Source organism: Gopherus flavomarginatus, chromosome 1 (genome assembly GCF_025201925.1).
Source record: "Gopherus flavomarginatus isolate rGopFla2 chromosome 1, rGopFla2.mat.asm, whole genome shotgun sequence".
In the NCBI taxonomy this organism is placed as follows: Eukaryota; Metazoa; Chordata; order Testudines; family Testudinidae; genus Gopherus; species Gopherus flavomarginatus.
In genome coordinates this window covers 9,800,789-9,825,700 of record NC_066617.1, presented here as the reverse complement: position 1 = coordinate 9,825,700, position 24,912 = coordinate 9,800,789, and the positions used below count along the sequence as shown (strand labels likewise).

The following is a 24,912-nucleotide window of genomic DNA, read 5'->3' as shown; positions in this document are numbered from 1 at the left end:
GGCTCATGGGACCCCCCTTTGAGCCGTTAGCTACTTGCTCCCTGCTATACCTCTCTTGGAAGACTGCCTTTCTAGTAGCTATCACCTCAGCTAGACGGGTGTCAGAACTCCGGGCTCTTGTGGTAGACCCCCCATATACGGTCTTCCACAAAGACAAGGTGCAGCTGAGACCACACCCTGCCTTTCTCCCCAAGGTGGTCTCAGCCTTCCACGTCAACCAAGAGATATTCCTCCCGGTTTTTTTCCCGAAACCTCACTCCTCAGGCAGGGAGCAGCAGCTCCACTCGCTGGATGTCCGTAGGGCTCTCGCGTTCTACGTGGAGAGGACCAAGCCCTTCCGCAAATCCCCCCAGCTTTTCGTAGCAGTAGCGGACCGCATGAAAGGGCTTCCTATCTCCTCCCAGAGGTTATCCTCTTGGGTAACGTCCTGCATCAGGACCTGTTATGACTTGGCCCGTGTCCCTACGGGCCGTGTGACTGCGCATTCTACCAGGGCGCAGGCGTCGTCGCTGGCTTTCCTCGCCCGTGTGCCCATCCAGGAAGTCTGTCGGGCAGCGACCTGGTCATCGGTCCACACCTTTGCTTCCCACTACGCCCTGGTCCAGCAGTCAAGAGAGGATGCGGCCTTTGGAACTGCAGTGCTCCATGCCGCGACTTCTCACTCCGACCCCACCGCCTAGGTATGGCTTGGGATTCACCTAACTGGAATGGATGTGAGCAATCACTCGAAGAAGAAAAGACGGTTACTCACCTTTGTAACTGTTGTTCTTCGAGATGTGTTGCTCATATCCATTCCACACCCGCCCTCCTTCCCCACTGTCGGAGTAGCCGGCAAGAAGGAACTGAGGAGCGGGTGGGCCGGCAGGGATATATATTGGGCGCCATGGCGGCGCCACTCCAGGGGGCGACCTGCCGGCCCACTGGAGTTGCTAGGGTAAAAAAGTTTCCGACGAACGTGCACGTGCAGCGCGCGCACCTAACTGGAATGGATGTGAGCAACACATCTCGAAGAACAACAGTTACAAAGGTGAGTAACCGTCTTTTCCAGCTTTAAATTGCATTCGTTCGTAAGGAACTTCTTCCTTGTGGGCCAGGTTGCTTGCTGGACCCCCGTGCAAGTGAAAAAGTGGGTGTGACATGCCCTCTTGCACACCAGCTCACGGGACTCACCCATGTAGCAGCATGGAGTCGGGGAGAGAGCAACCTCTGGCCTCATCTACACTTGAAACGTAGGTCAATATAGTGTCTGCACTCAGGAAAGTGAAAAACCCACCCCACGAGTGGCTATGCCCCCTAACCCCTGGCACAGACTCAGATAGGTTGAGGGAAGAATTCGTCCATCGGCCTAGCTATGGTCACTTGGAGAGGTGGGATTACTGCAGAAAAACCCCTTCCATTGCTGTAGTCTGTGTTGACACCACGGGGTTACAGCTGTAGCTGGTGCACCACGGGGCAGCTACTAACACTCAGGTGAGAGGGGATTGCGTGGAATCTTGGTTAAACCCATCCAAAGCACAAGCCAGCTAGGGCAGGGGAAATAACCTGCCTCAGGTCTAGGGCTGGCATGGAATACTTCCCCCACCCAAGGCACCTTGGAAGAAATGGGGAGGAGGGGAGATGAATGCGTCACAACCTGGATCAACACAACTAACCGCTGCCGCTAGTTGAGGGGCTTCTGGCAAAGTTGAGACCTAAAGATTTTCCTCAGACACAAGAGGGTGGGAAGGAGAGGAACAGGTAACTCCTGGTAGCATGACTGTCCTATCAGTTCCCCCCACACCTCAGATCCCCTGCGAGACACCCCGGAGATGGGTGTCCTTTGAATGACAGTGTCACCCTCTAAATGACATATCTGCAAAAGAACTACAGAGTCACGGCAGATACAGGGAAGGGTGTGAAATAAAGACCTCGGATCCCTTCCACCAAAGCCTGGGTCAGGACAGGACAGGTTCTTTATCAGAATTAAAAAAAAATAAAAGGGGACCCAAACAGATACAGATATACGCCAACTGCAAACACACACGCACACTCTTGAATTCATCTCGCAAGATGAATCAAAGGCTGAGGGCTGCCGGGTGTCAGCCGTGGAGATGTGCCAATGACAGCAATTCTTGACAGCCCTTAATAACACCACTTACAGAAGCGGGCGCAGGAGGGGCTGGGTGGGGGGAGAGGGTGGATTCTATTAGAGGCTGGTTCTTAATCAATCTCAGCATCCATGCCAAAATGGGTTACAATCAAGCGCTGATGGCTACATAATTGCAGTCCACGCTTTGGACCTGTTATTCTAACAGCCAACAGAGGGCACAACAGGGAAAGCAAACTAGGCTCTCTAAATTGGGGAGGGTCCCATTGCTTAAAGGGTTTTTGGGATACCGGGAAACACTGTTTTCTGGATGTTGTAGACTTCAGAGAACACCCTTAAATGTACTCTGACGTGTGCATGATGTTTTCACATCCCCCTATGCTGAGCTCTAACACACCTTGTACTCTCTTGCAACATTTCTATTTTTAACTCTTCCTTTGTATTGAGACTGGTTCAGAAGGCAAAGTCACCTACCACTCAGTAGCAGATGGGGATAGGGAGGAAACATGCCTAGTGCCAGAGCAGGGGAGTGGGAGTCCGTGTTCCTAGATTCAATTCCTGGCTCTGCAGTTGACTCAAGATGTGACCCTGAGCAAGCCACTTAACTCTGTGCCTCCATTTCCCCATCTATAACTATACTCCCTACCCACGTCTGGAAATGCTGTGAGGCTCACTTACTAGGTGCAGAGTGTTGCGAGTGCCTCCCATGAAAGGTGCTACAGGAGTGCTGTGTGTTATGATTATTTACTTCAGGCTCAGAAAGTACCTATTTCAAATACCACCACCTGGAGTGGCTGAAAAATCAGGCATGGAAAGTACAGAGACTGTGCACTGGAGCGGAAATGGAAATTGACTTGATAGATGCTTCCCCCTTCTAATGGATAATACTTACCTAATTGTGCCTGCTTGCTATTTCCTTTTCCTGATCTCTTTGGGAAATTATGTATATAAAACCTAGTCTTAAAGTTGCTATTTTCCTTCAGATTCGTCCCTTGGAGCCATTTGTCCAGTGAAATAGAGCTAAGGAGACAATTCCCTTGGTCAGGGTGGGGGAGGAATAGATTTGGTTTTTGACGTGCATTCTCTTCGCTTTTCTTTCTGGTGCATGAAATTTGTTTCCCTCCTCCACTTTCCAATCAAGGCTGCTCTGAGTCTCTCTTCTTGTCTCCATGTTGACTAGAGGTTATTAAAATGTTATGACACTGCCCCGCTGTAATAAAGCTCCACTCAAAGATGTTGCTATGCAGGTGGCTGAAAAGCCACCCTGGCTAAGGTGAGATGCTGCTGGAATTGGTAAATGAATGCAGAATCAGGACAAGCAGTCGGTAGCTGTAAAAATATAAGATTACGGCAGGAGACAACACAGTGCTCAGCTGTGATTTGGAGAGCCACTTTAAAGGCCACACGGTCTTGGTAGGTAGGACCCAACCTATGGCCTATATCTTTATTACACCAGGTTGCAAAATTCATGGCATTCTTTAGATGATTTTTCTTCAAGCAAACATGTTCACACCAGCAGCCCAGGGATCAAAAGCAACCCTTCAGCCGCAAACCACCGCGATGTTGTCCAGCACTCGTGAGCAAACCCATAACAAACAAACTACTCCGCCTGCAGCCTCACATTTCTGGGAAACAGTAAAACAAAACAAGTCCACACACGAGCGGCCCTATTCAAAACCAAGACAGTGTCAGTGAATCTGAGCCCTAGTAAGCAGCTCTAAAATAACAAGCCAGAGGAAAAACGCATTTAGGTTTTCATTTTGTTGAAAGGAAGAGGAAAGAGCTCAGGATCTAGTCTGCAAAAAACAAATGGAACTGCCTGGGGCCAGAGCGAACTTAGTGTAAATGAACATTGGCACAGGATGCAGGGGGCCGGACTACAGAATTTGGGACCTTCTGAACATGGTGCTGGAAGGGACTTTGAGTCCAGTACCCTGCTATTGCGGAAAGCACCATCAGTTAATCTCATTCGTGGACTTCTGGAGCTCCATTTTAGAACGAGTTCAGTTGTTTGCTCCCACTCTTCCTATCAAGAGGCTGTTCCAGGATGGTTAGTAACTTTCTCTAATTGCCAGGCTAAATGTTTTCATGGACAATTTATACCCATTTGTTGTTGTGCCAACACTGTCCTTTAGCCAATGTTGCTTATGGCCCTTATGTGTTGATAGAGAGCAATAGGATCCCCTGTCAGCCTTCACTTGGCTAGGCTAAATAAACCGAGCTCTTAGGCTCTCCATTACCCTCATCATCCTGATAGCCCTCGTTCCACACCTGTTCCCTGGTGAATTCAGTCCACCAAGATGTGGCGCTGGGGAAGGATGACAACCACACGCAGCCTGGCACTCGAGCACAGCTCTGCAATAACAAAAAACCATGGTGCATCCTTCGATCCTCTTGAGCAGTCTGACAACACCAAGCCAGCAGGCATGCAGGCCAGGAGTTATAAGTGACCCCAGGGTAATAAGCAAACATGAGCACTGTCATAAACAGATAGCTAAGGGTTAATGTCTCTTTCACCTGAAGCACCTGACCAGAGGACCAATCAGGAAACCGGATTTTTTCAACTTTGGGTGGAGGGAATTTTGTGTCTGGGTCTTTGTTTTCTGTCTGCCTGCTTTCTCTGAGCTTTGGAAAAGTAGTTCTGCTTTCTAATCTTCTGTTTCTAAGTGTAAGGACAAAGAGATCAGATAGTAAGTTATATGGTTTCTTTTCTTTGGTATTTGCATGAATATAAGTGCTGGAGTGCTTTGATTTGTATTCTTTTTGAATAAGGCTGTTTATTCAATATTCTTTTAAGCAATTGACCCTGTATTTCGTCACCTTAATACAGAGAGACCATTTGTATGTATTTTTCTTTCTTTTTATATAAAGCTTTCTTTTAAGACCTGTTGGAGTTTTTCTTTACTTCAGGGAAATTGAGTCTGTACTCACCAGGGAATTGGTGGGAGGAAGAAATCAGGGGAGATCTGTGTGTGTGTTGGATTTGTTAGCCTGATTTTGCATTCCCTCTGGGTGAAGAGGAAAGTGCTTTTTGTTTCCAGGACTGGGAACGGAGAGGGGGAGTCACTCTGTTTGGATTCACAGAGCTTGTGTCTGTGTATCTCTCCAGGAGCACCTGGAGGGGGGAAGGGAAAAAGGATTATTTCCCTTTGTTGTGAGACTCAAGGGATTTGGGTCTTGGGGTCCCCAGGGAAGGTTTTTCAGGGGGACCAGAGTGCCCCAAAACACTCTAATTTTTTGGGTGGTGGCAGCAAGTACCAGGTCCAAGCTGGTAACTAAGCTTGGAGGTTTTCATGCTAACCCCCATATTTTGGACGCTAAGGTCCAAATCTGGGACTAAGGTTATGATAAGCACAGCCTCTGAAGAGCAACCCTACAATAACAAACCAATGTGTCCCCAAGGAAACCCATTCTACTCCCCATCATGCAAGACTATATAAACCCCATATGAAGTCATCAAAAATACCTCTCCAGTCTCCTTTTTACATGTGATATCACCCCTGGGTATAGTCAGCTCTCTCCAATAACCCACACTAGACTCTGTCCTTCCCCTTTTACACGGGGTACAATTCTGCGTTTGGATGCACTCAGACTGCCACCGAGGCAGGAGATCACACCCAAAGGCCCATTCTGCAAGACACTCTGTGCCTTTTGATGCGGGCTGAGCATCATCGGCTCCCTTTAACTTTAGTGGGACATGAGGGGTCTCAGCACCTCTCAGGATCAGGCCCTAGCCCAGAGAGAATCCTCAGCAAGATTTTGCCTCTAATGAGGCTCTGGAACCCTCCTGAATTCTGGGAGAGGGGGCGCCGTATTCAAACCCACCCCTTGATGTTTTGACTCCCAAATCCATTTTCTCACCCCAAGCTCAGATGCTGCTAATACCTCCTCGGGAACCTGATCTTGCCAGATTTCCACCAGTTGAATGGAGAGCTCATGAAAACAGTCCAAACTCTGGCCTCCAACCTATACTCTCCCTTCTCAGATCAGAACCAGAAGCCTGCTCCAGACCCAGACCCTGCTTCCTTGGCCCATCTCTTAGCAGAAAGAGAAATATAAAATCAAAAGGTACGAAATTCACCTGATGAAACAGCAGCAGCGTTGATGCCTGGAAAACTAAGTGCCTTTTCCCTGCTGCATGTTACTTATTGACTGATATGGGGGAAGGGGGGAAAAAGAGTTAAAGAACATTCAGAGACACCCCCCAGCCCCAGTCCTTTAAAGAGATGCCTCCACACTCTGTACGGCTGGAAAGAACAAGTCTAACTCAGAGCTGTAACAGGCAGGTGAAATGAGTGTTACAGTGTCACCAGGAGGCATGACCACAGGCAGCACCGCAGAGCCACGCAGGCAGGAAGCCTTGGCCCTGCTATCGGCTGATGCTTTTCATGTAGTGCCAATCCCACACCCGGCTCAGTAACAACTCAGTCACTGCCGTAAAACAATCCAACCCACCCACAAACACGGCGAACAATCAAATGCACCCGGGTGCAGGGAAAGCCCCTCCTCAAGTCTCTCCATTAGCTTCGGGGAAACCAGGGTCAGTCTGATCAACGTCCATTACAAATGGCAGTCAGTTCAGGTCACCCGGAACCAGCTCTTTCAGCTGTATCTCAATGAAGGGATTTTCATCCTGGATCATATCATTGGTCCATCTAAATCCAGTCTGCCACTCTTTGCTGCACTAAACCATTGGTCCATCCCATCTTGTATCCCACCTCCTGCCATACCAGCCTCCATCACTGGTCCATCAGTGCTGGCATCCTGCCTCCACACGGTAGCTATTAACAGATGCTTCAGAGACGCAAAAATAAATCCTATGCTGCCCCTGACCAATTGTGCAATGCTGCAAAGGATGGGGTAGAAAAACCCTCTATCGACAGGGCACGCCTTGAAACTTAAGATCCGAGTGTTCTTTTCTTAACCTGAATAACTGCACAAGGCACCAACGGCCATATCACGTTCGGCACCCCTAAGAGCCCCTTCAAGACACAGAAGGTGTTGCTCTCGCACCAAGGAAGCCTCATGCTGGAACTTTTCCATCAGGCTCCTTCAGGACAAGAGCAGGATGAGGAGCAGAATAAATCCTCACTCCTGACCTCAGTTCCTGGCAAAGCCAGTTCCTCCGCACACGGGCACAGCTACAGCGGTGAAACAAAAGGGAGCAATCGCTTTTGAGAAGAGTAGACAGGCCTGTAACTAGACCTGATCGGGAGAACAGAAGAGTGTGCTGTCTGCCGGGGGCTAAGATACAGGATGTGGACTTGAGCCTGAATACGATCTTAGCGGGAGCGGGAAAAAATCCGTTGATTATCCTTCATGTGGGAACGAACGACACAGCTAGTTACTCAATGGACTGTATCAAGGAGGACTATGTCAGACTGGGGAAGAGGCTTAAAGACATCGAGGCTCAGGTGATCTTCAGTGGGATTCTGCCGGTTCCTAGAGCGGGGCGACGAAGGAGTGACAAGATTATGGCGATCAACAGATGGCTCAGGGAGTGGTGTTATAAGGAGGGCTTTGGGATGTACGGTCACTGGGAAGCATTTACGGATAGACAACTGTTTGCTCAGGATGGACTTCATCTCAGCAAGGAGGGAAATAGAATTCTAGGATGGAGGCTCGCCGACCTCATCAAAAGGGCTTTAAACTAGAAAGTTGGGGGAGATGGTTGGGAAATGTTCGGGAGATCTCCACGCCAGAATATAACCTGGAGAGGGAAGTAAACAAAGTGAGCGGGGATACCCTTGCAGCCCCAAGATTTGATCCAAGGAGGAATAGTGGAGTAGAAACCAGAGTAACGGGTGATGCTGGTGGTAGAAAGTTTGTGCACGACGGGGGAAAGAATGTCACTGACGCCAAACGCCGAAAATTAAAAGGTTTGTACACTAATGCAAGGAGCCTAGGTAACAAGATGGAGGAACTGGAGTTACTCGTGCAGGAAGTGAAGCCGGATATTATAGGGATTACCGAAACCTGGTGGAATAGTACTCATGACTGGAGCACGGGTATTGAAGGCTATGTGCTGTTCAGAAAAGACAGGAAGAAAGGCAAAGGTGGGGGAGTAGCCTTGTACATCAATGATGAAATTAAATGTAGCGAAATAAGATGCGATGGAATGGATAAGACAGAGTCCGTCTGGGCAAAAATCACGCTGGGTAAAAAAGCAACTAGAGCTTCCCCTGAGATAGTGCTTGGGGTGTGCTACAGACCGCCGGGATCGGATTGGGATATGGATAGAGACCTCTTTAATGTCTTTAATGAAGTAAACACAAAGGGGAAATGTGTGATTATGGGGGACTTCAACTTCCCGGATATAGCCTGGAGGACGAGTACTTGCATGAATAATAGGGGTCAAATTTTTCTGGATGTGATAGCGGATGGATTTCTTCATCAAGTAGTTGAAGCACCTACAAGAGGGGATGCCATTTTAGACTTGGTGTTGGTGAGCAGTGAGGACCTTGTAGAAGAAATGGTGGTAGGGGACAACCTTGGTTCGAGTGATCATGAGCTGATTCAGTTCAAACTAGATGGAAGGATAAACAAATGTAGATCTGCGATTAGGGTTTTTGACTTCTCGAGGGCTAATTTTAAAGAGTTAAAGAAATTAGTTAGGGAAGTGGATTGGACGGAGGAATTAGTGGATTTAAATGTGGAGGAGGCCTGGAATTACTTTAAGTCACAGCTGCGGAGACTGTCGGAAGCCTGCATCCCGAGAAAGGGGAAAAGAACCATGGGCAGGAGTTGTAGGCCAAACTGGATGAGCAAGCAACTCAGAGAGGGGATTAGACAAAAGCAGAAAGCTTACAGGGAGTGGAAGGAAGGCAGGATCAGTAAAGAAAGCTACCTTGCTGAGGTCAGAACATGTAGGAATAAAGTGAGGAAGGCTAAAAGCCACATTGAACTGGAACTTGCAAAGGGAATCAAAACCAATAGTAAAAGGTTCTACAGCCACATAAATAAGAAGAAAACAAAGAAAGAAGAAGTGGGGCCGCTATACACTGAGGATGGAATGGAGGTTAAGGATAACCTAGGCATGGCCCAACATCTAAACAAGTACTTTGCCTCAGTTTTTAATAAGACTAGTGAGGAACCTTGCGATGATGGAGGGATGATAAACGGGAATGTGGATATGGAAGTGGATATTACTGCGACTGAGGTAGAGGCCGTACTTGAACAGCTCGATGGGACGAAGTCGGAGGGCCCGGACAATCTCCACCCGAGGATATTAAAGGAACTGGCGTGTGAAATTGCGAGCCCGTTAGCGAGAATTTTTAAGCAATCGATAAACTCGGGGGTTGTGCCGTATGACTGGAGGATTGCTAATGTAGTTCCTATTTTTAAGAAAGGGAATAAGAGTGATCCGGGTAATTATAGGCCTGTTAGCTTGACGTCTGTAGTATGTAAGGTCTTGGAAAAAATTTTAAGGGAGAAAGTAGTTAAGGACATAGAGGTCAATGGTAATTGTGACGAATTGCAACACGGATTTACTAAAGGTAGATCGTGCCAAACCAATCTGATCTCCTTCTTTGAGAAGGTGACGGATTACTTAGATAAAGGAAATGCGGTAGATATAATTTACCTAGATTTCAGTAAGGCGTTCGACACGGTTCCACACACGGAGCTGTTAGTTAAATTGGAAAAGCTGGGAGTGAATATGAAAGTTGTAAGGTGGATAAGGAACTGGTTAAAGGGGAGACTCCAGAGGGTCGTATTGAAAGGTGAACTGTCGGACTGGAAGGAGGTCACCAGTGGAGTCCCTCAAGGATCGGTTTTGGGACCGATCTTATTTAACCTTTTTATTACTGACCTTGGCACAAAGAGCGGGAATGTGCTAATAAAGTTTGCGGATGACACGAAGCTGGGGGGTATTGCTAACACGGAGAAGGACAGGGATACTATTCAGGAAGATCTGAACCACCTTGTAAACTGGAGTAATAGAAATAGGATGAAATACAATAGTGAAAAGTGCAAGGTCATGCATTTAGGAATTAATAATAAGAATTTTGGATATACGTTGGGGGCGCATCAGTTGGAAGCGACGGAGGAAGAGAAGGACCTTGGGGTACTGGTTGATAGCAGGATGACTATGAGTCGCCAATGTGATACGGCTGTTAAAAAAGCAAATGCGATTTTGGGATGCATCAGGCGGGGTATTTCCTGCAAGGATAAGGATGTGTTAGTACCGTTGTATACGGCGTTGGTGAGACCCCATCTGGAATACTGTGTGCAGTTCTGGTGTCCCATGTTCAAGAAGGATGAATTCAAACTGGAACAGGTTCAGAGACGGGCTACGAGGATGATCCGAGGAATGGAAGAACTGCCTTATGAAAGGAGACTCAAAGAGCTTGGCTTGTTTAGCCTGGGCAAAAGAAGGCTGAGGGGGGATATGCTCGCCCTATATAAATATATCAAGGGGGTTAACGTTAGGGAGGGAGAGGAATTATCTAAGTTTAGTACTAATGTAGCCACGAGGACGAATGGGTATAAACTGGATATTAGGAAGTTTAGACTTGAAATTAGACGAAGGTTTCTGACCATTAGGGGAGTGAAGTTCTGGAATAGCCTTCCGAGGGAAGTAGTGGGGGCAAAAGACTTTCCTGGCTTTAAGACAAAGCTTGATAAGTATATGGAGGGGATGTTATGATAGGATCATTAATTTGGGCAATTGATCTTGAATTACCACCAGACAGGTCTGCTCAATGGTCTGCGGGGAGATGTTGCATGCGATGGGTACTGAGTTGCTGCGGAGAATTCCTTCTTGGGTGCTAGCTGGTGACTCTTGCCCACATGCTCAGGGTTTAGCTGATCGCCATATTTGGGGTCGGGAAGGAATTTTCCTCCAGGGCGGATTGGCAGGTGCCCTGGAGGTTTTTCGCCTTCCCCTGCAGCGTGGGGCACGGGTCGCTTGCTGGTGGTGTCTCTGCAGCTTGAGGTCTTCAAACCATTTTTGAGGATTTCAATAACTCGGTCCTGGGATAGGGGTTGTTATAAAATTGGATGGGTGGGGTTCTGTGGCCTGCCTTGTGCAGGAGGTCAGACTAGATGATCAGATTGGTCCCTTCTGACCTATGAGTCTATGAGTCTATGAGTCCTGTAGCCACTGTCCTAGCACAGGAGCTATTATCTCTTTCTGCAGAGAGGATCATGAGTCAGCCTCCTCCCCCAACCCAAGTCTGGTTCCTTGACAGCACATGGAATCTCAGGAGGCCATCGGTGGAGACTATGGTAGATTTCCCAAGAGGAACAAAGGGCAGTTGGCTCCCCAGTTCCACTGAAAATCAATAGACCCCTTTGTGCCTTTAAAAATCTGCCTTGCATTTTCTGGCCCCACTGACTTACTCATCTCAGGTGCCTTGGGGTACTTCTGTGCTAGCATCGCCCCTCTCGAGCTGCCAGCTAACAGGGCATGAAAGGCAATTAGAGAGGATTTGCCTGATTGATCTCCTAGTTTATTTTTCCTCGTAAGGCCACTAATGCAGCTTTGCCCAGAAGTCAGTAGCAATGATTGATGAGATTTCCTCATTTCCTGGGCTTTAATAAACCCATCAAAGGTGCTTAAAAGCAGCGAGGACTCCTGCTGCAAGAGTGAAGTTTTGTTAAGTGCTCTGCGTAAGCCCTAGCGAATGTAGATACGAAGGAAAGATAGAACGGCAGTGCTGACGCACCCACGGCACCTCTACAAGAGAGTTGCAGTGGGGTATAACCCAGTCGTAAAGCGCCACCAAGGTCTTTGTGACACAGAAACTCCTGTGGTCTAACACATCTGTAGCTAGATGTAAGAAACACGATAGGCCCCAGCCAACTCACAAACCCATGGAAGCGTATGGGATAGAACCCAGGAGTTCTGCTTCAAAACGCACTGCCACTGAACTGTAATGTTCAGCTGTGCCTTGCTGTTTTCTCACTCGCATCAGCACTAGAGGCAACTGTGACAGCCTCCATTCATGTGCAATGGATTTGAATGAGGTCAAGTATTAGCTCCAGCCATCATGACGCCGAGATCACAGGGACTTTACTGACATCAGACTTCCCCCGTCACATGACCATGCCAAAAGCAGAGGTAGAATCCAGGACTTTCCTGCTGCCAATGCTCCGCCCTGTAGCAGGCCTGGTTCCATCCAGCAGAGGTCACTAACATGTGCACACATTCTAGGAACTGTCCCTGAAGCCAGCAATTCCCCCCATGACTTCCATAAGAGCTATCAGTGCTTGGCCCCTCTCAAGATCAGTATCTTAGACAATCCACCACACAGCATCAATCTGTGGATGGTAGTGGTTCCAGGAGTGACACTGCTGCGCCTCCTACTGAGTGCCAATTCCCAAGGCTGCCACATGATGTCTGGCAGTATCACTGGTGGGCAGAGGAAGGAGTGACTCAAGAACACCTATGAACATATGACAGAGTTGAAATTGGTCCCATTCATAGACAGTAGACAGGCGGTAATGACACCCTGTTTCATATATAAGCATTCACACACATCACATGGCATCAGATCCATTGCACTGAGCTGCGTCCTGCCCCATTAAACCATCTCACGCAGTAAGTGGGTGTTCTAATGCATATGAAGTCACCTGTTGTAACGTCGCCTCAATTAGCAGACACGGAGCCCCCAATTGACATGGGTAAATAACAAGTAGGATCAGTGCAGCAGTTACCCAGAGAGAGCCTCACACAGCAGGAACTTCCATCCCTGCCTATTGCAGTGGGGACAGAAGTCAAGCTTTCCTTCTACCGTCCTGCATCTGAGCCCAAACCCCTGGGCTCGTACAGGGGACAGAGAAATAACCAGGAGTAGAATGAGCAAGACAGGAGACTGCATTTACCAGACACTCATCACAGATCCTGTGAATATGGTATTTGTGATGGATGAACAGACATATTATTACAGGACTTAATGCAAGTGCTTCGCCCCAAATGGTGACACATGATTACTAGATTGGAAATGATGAGGCTAATTATAATGAAACGCTTCGCTCAAATCCCTCTCTAAAGGGCATATCTGATGCAGGAACAAACTTGTGACGGAAACTTGCTGCAGGATTTGATGAACTGGATCAGACCCCTGGGCCATCCAAGTGCAGTTTCCTGTGTCCTGCAGTGGATGATGCCCAGCACTGCAGAGGAAGGTGGTGTACACACACACACACACACACGCATGCACGCGCGCAATATCTGGGCAACTGAGCAATGATGCCTGGAGAAGATGTGGGTGGGGAGGAATCAAGCCACATCATCGGGCTCTTTATATCCCGGTTCTGTGTTTAAAGATGAACTGAAACACCTTTCAGTAACAATGCTAACTTATGTGTTTCTATAGCAACTCATCACCATAGCATCTAAGCACTGCACAAAATAAGGCTCCATCTTGACTTCCTTGGGGCTTGGCAAGGATCCACTCATGTTGATTTGATTGCAGGGTCAGGGGTCACGTGGCAATTGTCCATGCTGGAATCTGTTCTTCAACTCCCAGGAAACTCAGCTGGTGGTTGTTTGTTGGTTTCCTTGACCATGGTTGTGCCTTTAGCAAATAGGTAGGTGCAAGAAGCTGCTGCCAACTTGATCAGGGCTTTGGCTAAGTCTAATCTTCTGCTGTTGCTTGTCCTGCAGGCAGCTGACCTGTCTAGATCCTTGCACAGCCCATCAGTGTCCAGCTAGGGAACTGAGGCACAGAGAGGTCCCGTGCCTTGCCCTAGATCACACATTGTAACAGAGCTGGCACTCAAACCCAGATCAAGACCCAGTCCAGTGCCTTAAATCACAAGGCCATGCTCCCTCCACCACCGAATCCCACTGACTGCAGATGCACATGCTTCATTGCAGGCTCTTCGCAGCATCGTTCCCGAAGAATGCAACCATCTCAGTAGGTCTCTAGGGAGGACTAAATGCAAGATTGGGTCCTCGCTGAAAGTCTCCGCAAAGGTCTGTGTGAAGGAGGGATATGAAAGGGTGGACAAGGAGAGGGAGGAGTTCCAGCCACTAAGGATGGATTGGAAGATGGTGCAAAGAGACGAGTGGGAAGATGGAACTGCTGGGTGCCTTAAGACTTTGGCAGGGGGAGGTGGACAAGTGTGAATTTATGATCCCTTTGTGCAGCACCTCAAAAGTGCAAACATGCAGCAGACAATAATAGCGGCACCAGTGTAAAGTGAAGAAAGGAGACATTTAAAATTGATAACAAGCCGCAGATACATATCAACGAGCACTTACAGGAATGCACTAGGCTAAGAGAGACAGGACAGGACACAGAGGCCTGAACACGCAAGGGTACAAACCCAGCTCCAACCCTGCATCCTCCAGCTGACAATGCAGCCTGCAGTCCACCCACATAGGGATAATCAGAACAGGGCAGCGCTCCGAGTGGAAGAACTCATGCAGCGCAGAAATCAGGGCTGGCTCCAGGCCCCAGCACGCCAAGCGCATGCTTGGGGCGGCATGCCGGGGGGGCGCTCTGCCGGTTGCTGGGAGGGCGGCAGGCGGCTCCGGTGGACCTCCCGCAGGCATGCCTGCAGAGGGTCCGCTGGTCCCGTGGCTCCGGTGAAGCATCCGCAGGCACACTTGTGGGAGGTTCACCGGAGCCGCAGGACCAGCAGACCCTCTGCAGGGACACCTGCGGGACATTCACCGGAGCCGCGGGACCGGCGAGCGCAGAGCGCCCCCCCGCGGCGTGCCGCCGTGCTTGGGGCGGCGAAATGGCTAGAGCCTGCTCTGGCAGAAGGCCAGGTCTGAGAAGCAACACTCACAGGAAACATGGCAAGATGGTACTATGAGCAATAGTCACGAATCAGTCCTTCAACCAAGATGTTCTCATCCCTTCTTCTATTTTCTTTCCACTTTAATTTCACTTCTCTCCATCTTGGTCACTTTCATTCTTGCATTCAAAGGAAAAACACAAAAACCCTTTTGTGGTTTCACATCAACAGGGAGTTGCGGGACCTAAGTCTTGACTCTCCTACCAACTCACTCAAAGGATTCGGGCCACTTGTTTCACCCCCCTCCCCTGTGCCTCAGTTTCCCACCTGTGAAACAGGGGTGACAAGGCTTACCATCTCAAAGGAGAGCTCTCAGCCTGAATTCATTACGGCTGATAAAGCTTTTTGGGATACATGTGCCTATTTAAAGCTTTATGGTTTTATTAACTCATACAGATCTTCAGCTATACACTGGGAAAGAACATAAGTCCTTCTGTTCTAAGAAAACAGATCTCGACCACTTCACCTAAAGGTGATGCTTGAGCCTTCTGTCTCTGGGTACCCAAACACTAGAGCAGGGGTAGGCAACCTATGGCACGGGTGCCAAAGGCAGCACGCGAGCCGATTTTCAGTGGCACTCACACTGCCTGGGTCCTGGCCACCGGTCCGGGGGGCTCTGCATTTTAATTTAATTTTAAATGATGCTTCTTAAACATTTTAAAAACCTTATTTACTTTACATACAACAATAGTTTAGTTATATATTATAGACCTTATAGAATAAAGAACAGGAGTACTTGTGGCACCTTAGAGACTAACAAATTTATTTGAGCATAAGCTTTCATGGGCTACAGCTCACTTCATTGGATGCTGTAGCCCACGAAAGTTACGCTCAAATAAATTTGTTAGTCTCTAAGGTGCCACAAGTACTCCTGTTCTTTTTGTGGATACAGAGTAACACGGCTGCAACTCTGACACTTATAGAAAGAGACCTTCTAAAAACGTTAAAATGTATTACTGGCACGCGAAACCTTAAATTAGAGTGAATAAATGACTCGGCACAGCACTTCTGAAAGGTTGCCGACCCCTGCACTAGAGGCCAAAATCAACATACACTCGGAGCAGATCTATTATTCTACCCAGCAGAGGGCAGTACTGCAGACACAGACACGACAATGCAATGAATATGCAACCCCACTGTTCAGTAAGCGTTTGTGCCCCCTTACCACAGCTACCAGAATCAACCTTCAGCTCAAATGGTAGAAGCTCATGGTCTTCATACTCTAAATCCTGTGTTCAGCTCCTAGTGAGAACTGATGGCATCCCCCCACTGCTCCATACATCCAGGAAGAAACATGGGATCAAATGGGGAATGGAGAACTAATTGCAAAGGAACAGATGTTCAGTGACATGAAAGGAAAATCCAAGCATAATGGAAGGGGGAAGGCAGTTTCCCTCAGAGTCCCAGGTAAAAGGGGGGAGATTATTATTAATTCAAAGAAAGATAAGGCCATGTTAAAAAAAAAAAAAGAAAATGACCCCGCCCCATCCCCAAAGTAATAACAATTAGAGTCGGTCTTTGGGGCTTCTATCCATTGGCGGAGGGAGGGAGAGCAGCCAAAAAACCTGAAAGCGAAACATTTTTCAGCCAAGTCCCCCCTCCCCCCAAAATTCATTAAAAACAAAAATTTCCTGGGGAAATTTCCATTTCAATAGAAAAGTCATTTTCCATCGAAGAAAATGTGAAGGGAAATTTTAGACCAGCTTGAACAGCTATACATCTATTCCTTTTGAAAAGTGCCAGGTTTACAGCCTCTGTTCTGTCTCTTTGCACAGAACAGATGAGAGAGCTTTCTCCTCTGCACCTCCTTTCATCTAGAGCAACCTTCCTGTCCCTCTCCATATACTCCCATTAAAAACCTCTTTCCCCCCACCTCGACACACATCTAATAAACAGAGGAAAGAGAAATGAATTAGCAATGGGCAAACAGGGACCATTCACCTAAGCCTTTAGAGATGTTCAGATAAAATTAGTTCCAGATCTGAATCGCCCTCCCTACTTTTATCCATCTCACTTAGGAAGTATAATTATGACTTAATTAGTAATGTTTACATAGCACTGCAGCACCACAGAACTCAAAAGTAGTACCATCATCCACAATTTACAGATGGGGAAACTGAGGCACAGAAAGGCTAAATGACTTGTCCAGCAAGTGACTTGTGACTGAAGCAGAGTCTCCTTCCAATACATTTTGTACAAAGATGCTATAAAAGTAAAACAAAGCTGCATTGTGCATCAAGTGCTCACTATTCCATCGATAGCCTCTTGCAACAGGATACCCCACTTTCGTCTCCTAACTGAGTTTTCTTTCTAATGTAACATTATGGACAAATCCCTAGTCAAAAACAAAAAACAAAAAAAACACAACACCACACACTGTTGATGATCAAATATGCTCTAACCAAGTAAAACAGAAACACGAGCACAGAATTTTCAAACCCGTTCTCACCATCCCAGTGTAATCATCTTCCTTTTCAAAAGTAAAAATCAAGCAAACAGTTTATAGAAGAAATGAAGTGGCAATTTCCCAGTTCGGCTGGGGATCAATACATGGGCTTGTCATGGTTTTTATTCCAAAGGGGCAGTGCTCCTTTCTCAGAAGCCCAGACTGACAGAATTCCAGTGCTTGACTTATGATTACTTCATCTCGGCAAGATATTTTGAATTTAAAACTCACTGCAGTTGGATACAGAATCAGCCAGGATTTGATTTACTGTTAATTCATTGCTCTGATTCCTATAATTCTAAATTCAGTCACCAAACAGTTTAATGCTGATAGAATCACCAGCGCAGTTCTTTATGAATGGGCGTCAGGGGAATTTTGTTAGTAAGTGCATGTTAGCAACTGTTATTCACTTCAGGAGGAGTGAAAAAAAAAATCTATACACACAATTCTTGGTTCAGGTACCAGCGCTTCCAGAGATTGAGAAACATACTGTGCCACTTAATGATTTAAGAGCAAAACAGCTTTCAGATTATAAACTATGTTTCCCCCCATCTTTCCTCTCCAATATGGTATTTCACATTCAAAAGGAATCAAAAGCCAGTTCAGAGAGTGGTTCATTTTGCAAAACATTGACATGCATTCAATGCTGCGTTGGCTTGGAGAGTTCATCTAGCATCAAGATTTATTTCCCCGGTCCTTGTACATCACAGGCAATGAGGACAGGGGGGGAAAAGTGTGTGAGAATAGATCATGCAGATGCGTTTAATGGAAATTGATTCCATATTATCTGCATTAGAGCCACACATTCACCCTGTCAAAAGGACAAGGTAAAGTTCTAATGCCAGTCACCTCGCATTAACTGATGGCTCAGAGTCTTGGTGTGGAAACCCAGACAGGCCACTTGCACATACACAGATATGGCTGGAAGGGAAGTCAGAAAACAGACATTGCAGCCGGGCGAGATGTGGGTTGGTTACAGACGCACTTGCTACCAGGTCACCAGTTCAAATCCAGCCTAGGTTAGTAGCAGCTGCAATTTAGTACCTCTGCAAACAATTCAGTGAGTCTTGGTCCATTTCCTAGTGGGACAAGGGTCCCGAAAACAAAATCCACTACTGAGATCAACACTAGGTGGCAGCCTCAGCAGTGAGGTCAAGGATAAAATGACCTGTCAATTCCCAGAGCAGGTTTGCCTGCAGGGTAGGGATGCACTCTAGTGGAGGGAGGCAAAGGAGCATGGAGGGAAGGCAAAGGAGCATGCACGGTTCTTGTTCTCTGGATTTCAGTCTGCCCTCCAAGAACATCAATCAAGTGCCTTTTGCCATCAAATTCACCCAGGCACTTAAGGTGGACAGAACTAGCAGGGTTCTGCTTAGGGCCTCCATCCAAGAACAGCCCTACTTAAGGTTTCTACAGTGCTTCTCATTGCCAATAATGCCCCGGCCTGTGGGAGCATTGGGAGACACTCCCTGGATGCCTTGGCTAACATGGGATCACTAGCAAGCTGCAGGAAGAAGATCTTTAAACCTAGAGTGCCCTTTCAAAAGTTTTCGGCCCATGGGGGGCTTTATACGAATTCTGTGAACAAGCATGTCTGCATTATGGCACCATAGTCATGCTCGTGGCTATAGTAAATGCTCAGCTGGAACATTTTCAGTGTTTAGGTCCTCTTAGCTGGGCAGGTTTTGTTTATGTTACGAAGGATGCCAAAGAGCAAAGAATGCACCAAGTTAGAACAGCAGAAACACTAATTAAGGGGAAAAAAGACAGCTACATAGCTCCAGTAGTACCAGGCAAAAAAATAAAGAGAAAAGGCCGCTTTTATCTGAAGAGAGCTACTACAATAGGCTTTCATCATCACAGTAATACTTAGCATTTCTGTAGTGCCCGCAATCCACATGCTTTACAATCCACACTTCCCAGGCTGTTGTAAAGACTAGCACCCCAAATTTAAAGAGGAGAAACTGAGGCACGGGGGGAGCTGACTCAGCAAAGTGGCCCAGCATGTGAGTGGCAGGTCTAGAACAATTACACATACTTCCTGACAACCCAGCCCCGTGCTTTAACTACCAGGCCAGGCCTTCCTCGTTTTAAGGCATTCCGGTGCCACTTGAATTTCAACACGTTTGAGTTGTCTTTGGGATTTTGCAAGTATTTCATCCTGAATAGTCCCACTCTCATGGTGATTAAAGCACAGGGACTGGGAGTAAGAGCTGGATCTTGATACAGACTCACTGCTTAAGACCTTGGGCTAGCTATTAGGTTCCAAATTAACTTCTATTACAGTTGGTGGAAAGACGCCTTTGAGTTCACGAGAGTTGGGCCGAACCAATCGTGCCTCAGTTTCCCCATCTGTAGAATGGGGATAATTATGCTTTTTCAAGGGCTCCAAGATCTCTGAAAGACAAGCACCACAAGTTTTCTTCGCTTGAGCAGCTTGTGGGAAAAGCAGAGAGAACCCCAAATTCTCATGAGCGAATGTGCTTGAAACACAGCTACCCTCCTCATCCAATGCCCAGCACTTCAACAGCCAGCACTTTGCGCACACAGACTAATTCATTGGTCAGACCTCCTGGCTGAGGGTGGGAAGCCTCCGTGACTGTCGTTGGGAGGAGTTACAATCTATTTGGAAAACAATACAAGAAAGAAAAAGCCCTTCAAAAACACAGAAAGGCAGGCGCTGGGATTGGGCCTTTACCCAGTTCTTGCTACAGAGAGTGTCACCATTAGCAAGCTGCTCAGTCAGTAACATACCCTTTGAGGCGTTCAGGATGACAACCCCACCCAAGACTACACTTGCAAGCAAAAAGATGGTCTAATGCAGGGATGGCCAAACTGCAGTTCGCGAGCCACATGTGGCTGTTTTACAGTTAAAGTGCAGCTTACCGAGCACCCCTCCCGTCCCTCTCACAACCAGACTGTGGAGGCAAGGGGAAGAAGGTCAGGGCTTCTGCCCTGCAGCAGGGTGGTGGGGCTTAGGGCTTCAGCCCTGCAGGGAGGTGGGGTCTGGGGACTTCTGCCTCACAAGAGGTGCCTGCCAGGGCTGAAGCATCCAATCCCAGCCAACACAGCCTGGCTCTCCACTCAGAGGGTCAGTAAATTTGGCCACTGCTATAGTGGATAAGATCCTAGAATGGCACTTGAGAGACCTGGGTTCAAATCCCAGCACAACTACAGACCCTTTATGACTTTGGGAGAGTCACCTAATCTACCCTGGACCTCTATTCCTCCATATATAAGACATGGATAATAAATCCCTACTTCCCAGAGTGCAGAGACAATGAGCTCCATTAATGATTGTCAGCTGCTCAGATGCAACAACGTTGCAGGCCATGTAAATACCTAGACTAGATGATAAAATAAAGCACTGTCTCTTTACAATGTTAAGACTAGGATGGTGTTGAAATGCTAATCCACAAAGCATGGCACTGTTGACCCCAGAACTGAAAAGGCTCCCCTGTTAATACTGTCACAACACACAGTAGTGGCATGCTAGCTCACAAACACGAGGAGTCTCAGATTTTGCTTTTCAATTTTCCTTCCAAACAGGAAATGAATTCCAAATCAGCATTAACCCCAACTAAGCCTGAACTGCAATAATACTTCCGACTCACATGCCTTTCCTCTGAGGATCTCAGAGTGCTTGAAAAAATTAATTAACCCTCGCAACACCCGCTGGGAAGTAGGTAGTCATTATTGTACCCATATACAGATGGGGAAACTGAGGTACAGAGAGGCAAAGTGGCTCATTAAGGCCAAAGGGGGAGGCAGTGGTAGAGGTGACAACAGAACTCCAGACTCCTGGCTCTCAGTTCAGCCAGTGGATGTGAAATTAGAGGACTAATGACCCAGCCCAACAAAGCCAGAGACTTCGAAATCCAGGTCCTTAACTCAATTGTGAGTCATTTAAAAAAAAAAAGACCTACTATAAGTCAGTGGCAAAGGTTCACTTGGGAGCCTCGTCCTCAGTGCTGGTGCGCCTGGATCACTTTGGTTTGCCTCAAAGTTTGCTAAGCCCCTCAGAGCAAACCAAACCCAGCGCCAAACACTCCATGTACACAGAGGGGACTGGAGGTAGTTGGATGGGGAAGGTGTGAGTATTTTCTTTCTCAAGGGAGAAACTCTGTCTAGGGAAGGATTTTCTACAGCCCTCATCACCATAGTAGCCAAGAGCTGGATTGCAAGCTGAATGGACTCAACTGTCTTTTGTGCCTGGAAGGCAGCTACAATTATCCAGCAAAGACTCCCAAACAGCACCGGGATTTATCATAAGGAAGTATTTTTAAATGCCCATCTTTGATGTAAGCCACACCTAAATCACGCCGCTGCATGAAGTTTGCATCCCATTGATTTTTCCGACTGCCACAAATTTAAGACAGGACTCAATGGTAGATTCTTGTGAAAGGCTGGGGGCTGTTTTTTTAAAATGAGATCTAACTAAAAGGAAACACTTATTTTAAAGGTGTCCCCACATTGAATATATTCAGGTTGGGAAGAAAAATCTTATCCTTTAGGATTTTTTTTTGTATGTTTCAATCTGAACATGTAAGAAAAACAGACATAGCTACATAAAGCACATCTGTTGCACTGTTTGAAGCCCATCTCTTATAAAGAGCATGCTTAATACGAGCTCCCTCCCCCCCCAAAAAAAAAACTAGACAAATTGATAGCCTACATGTTTCTCTGAGCCCTGAAGCCTTCAGACTGTGGCTGAAGGGGGGGGGGGGGAGAGAGAGAGAGAGAGAGAGAGAAAGCACCTAATCTCGCACTGAGAGGCACACACTGTAATTAAAAATCACAAAAAAGGCAAAAGCAAGCAACCCCATGCTCCACTGGTTCTCTGCATTCACAGATTTAAGTAGCTTTTATAAACACCCGGGTGAAACTGAGGACAGATTGAGAATAAGTTAACATGCTTTATGCCTTCTAAAATATTTGTGGAGTGCTGGTGCATGCTCAAGATAAGTCCTTCAGAGGGTGGGGGAGTAGAAGGTATTGAGTTGGCTGTAAAATGCCCTGGAACCTTTTTCATGGTTTCCCTGGAAGGATAGCAACCTCTAGCAGTCACAGCTGTGCACCTGCCACACACAGATCCAACCTCTTTTTCAAAACACAAACACACACACACACACACACACACACGCCCCTACCTGTGCAGCAGTTCACTCCCATCCACCACCTAGCTAACTTGAGTAACAAATCACATGTTCCTTGGGGCAGAGGGAAGCCATGGAACTCCAGTGCATTACACCAAGCTTTTTGCATAGATGCTAATTAATGCCTGAATGTTGTACTAGAAACCAGTTTAGTGCAGATTCCAGGTTGCCCTTTATATTTAAAAACAAAAAATACAGCCCCATATTTTGCATGACCACCTCTTCATATGAATAAAGATGACATTTATAGGAGAGAGTGTTTCCTCCCCCCTAAAGCAATAACTTCATAAAATCCTAGAAGGGAAGTGGGTGATGGTATATGGGGAGGTTTCTCACTCTTTATATATACACACATACCATAAAGCTAAACAATATTCAAACTGATGAGGCTTTGCAAGCCTGGGTTTAGCTGGGAAGACCTCATCTGCTGCTGGAGTATTATATTTCTATCAAAACCATGTGCCGCTCAGCGTTTAGATCACTTTTCCCTGTCTACATAATTTAGGGGCATGTGTCTGATAAATGAGGAGCATCAATATTCAGGTTTCAGTTGCAGTACACAGAGGCACAAAGAGATTTACCAGAACTAACTGCGCAGGCTAGATTTAGATATATTAAAAAAACCTCACCAACAGCTTGTGGAAAAGAAACTGTTTTCTCTTTCCCTAGATATTGCCAATCGGAGGTGAGTGTTTTTCCCCCCTTCAATCAAGCAAAAGGGCTGTTTCTCTCTCTCTCTCTCTCACATACACACACACTCCCCCAGGAAACTATTATTCTCCCAGGGAAACAGGGTCTGCAACCAACCTTGTCAAGTAAAGAAGAAGTTTGAAAATACAGTATATGGGAACTAAGGGAGAGAGAGATCACAGTGGTTTGCCCAGGCAAAGCATCTTCTGTCAAATTGGATGGCTTTTGCTTTACAATGGATCCACAAACACACACTCCAGGCTTTACTCTGAGTTCAACAGCCCCAATAATAAAGCCTGTCACGTCTGACTGATTTCAGGTTACACATTTTCCTATGTACACATACAGAGGAATACATCTATCTATCTATAAAGACACACACCCCAATTTTGAGGCCCTCAAAAACCCCAATATAAAGTCTCTCACCCAGACCATGTTCTCTAATCTCTTTAGCATTTTCCACACAGGTGTTTTTTGTTGGTTTTTTTTTAAAGAGAAAGCATCATTTGCCTCTACTTCTGGCAGGCAAACCAGAATAACTTCAGTCTCTGGCTCTCACAGGGGAATCTGCTGGGGAAACTTTATCACCCCAGCGCTGATTTTGCAGTGGAGGCTGGAGGGGAAGGGGAAAGGAAGAGGAAAAACTACTGCAGAAGCAGCAGCTGGAGTGTGTCTGTTTCTTCCAGAAAAGTTCAACAAACGGGGAGCTTATGAAATTTGGGGCGGGGGGGGGACGTCGAGACTGGGTGGTGGGCTAGGATCTGGCAACCCCCATCCCTTTCCAAGGGCCGATCAGGGAGGAACGCTCCCAAAGCCCATCCTGGCAGCCTCTTGCCCCACTAGAAGCTGCCGGATGTGGGGGGCGGGATCCCCCATTCCCTCGGCTGAGAATCGGAGCAAGGGACCTCCCGGGAAAGCTGCAGGCAGGCAGAAGGGGCAAATCAAGTGGCGACGGCAAATACACACACTCACCCCCCACCCCAGACACCTCACTGAAACTTGCCTGCTAACAAGTCGCTGGCTCTGGCTTTTCGAACGGCGCAGGCAGGCAGATGCTGACGAGACTAGATCGACATCTGGATCTAAGGACCAGCATCCGCTCCTCGCACACAAATCGCCCATGCAGCAACCTCCCTCCCTCCCGCTCTCTCTCTCTCCGGAGTCGTGGCTCGTTTTAAGAAGCCGATCTGGACTGAATCTCGGCATCCATGCGGATTTCATTTTAACACACCCACCCACCCTTTTTGGAGGGGGAGGGTGCCGGCTCTGGGGGTGGCGGTTAAGGAATCCCTCCCCCTTGGTTTATAGCATCAGGGATTCCCCCCACCCGGCCAAGCGCCCAGGTGTGGCAGGGAAGGTAGGGTCTCTACCTGCCCCTACGCCCCCGCCCCCCGGGCTGGCGCAGATCGGGGACGCTGGCTGGCTGGCTCCTTACCTGGGAAAGCTGCTTTTTTTTTCCTTCTCCCCCCCTCCCCCGGTCTTCAGTGCAGGCGCCGCATTGACACTGCAGATGGTGTCTCTGGAAATGTGTCTCCGATCCCCCAATACTCCACGGCTGCAGCGCCCAGAGCCCGTCCCCGCGCCGGGCAGCTCCTTCCTCCAACGTCCAAGACGAAATGCCCCGCCAGCCAGCCCCTCTTCCCCCCCAAAATTCCCCCCTCCCTCCCTTCGCCCCCAAATCAGCACAGGGGGGCTGGCGCTGAGCGCGCGGGGTGGGCTGCAGTCCGGAGCGGCACCTCTCCGCCCCTTCCCCCGGGGCTGGAGGAGGCGACCCGGGGCTT

At 47.7% G+C, this 24,912-nt stretch overlaps 1 protein-coding gene across 5 annotated transcripts in view; it reads right to left on the bottom strand.

Moving 5' to 3' along the window:
* Positions 1-24,741, bottom strand: part of PLXNA4 (plexin A4) — a 703,772-nt gene extending 679,031 nt beyond the window's left edge. For 4 of the 5 annotated variants that reach the window (XR_007772140.1, XM_050936769.1, XM_050936771.1 and 1 more), the window contains exon 1: positions 24,567-24,741. The gene's annotated coding sequence lies outside the window, so the exon portion shown is untranslated. Of the gene's footprint in view, positions 1-23,557; positions 23,593-24,566 lie in introns of those variants that run through there. The other variant, XM_050936770.1, reaches the window with a different exon arrangement.
* Between the last annotated feature and the right edge of the window lie 171 nt (positions 24,742-24,912).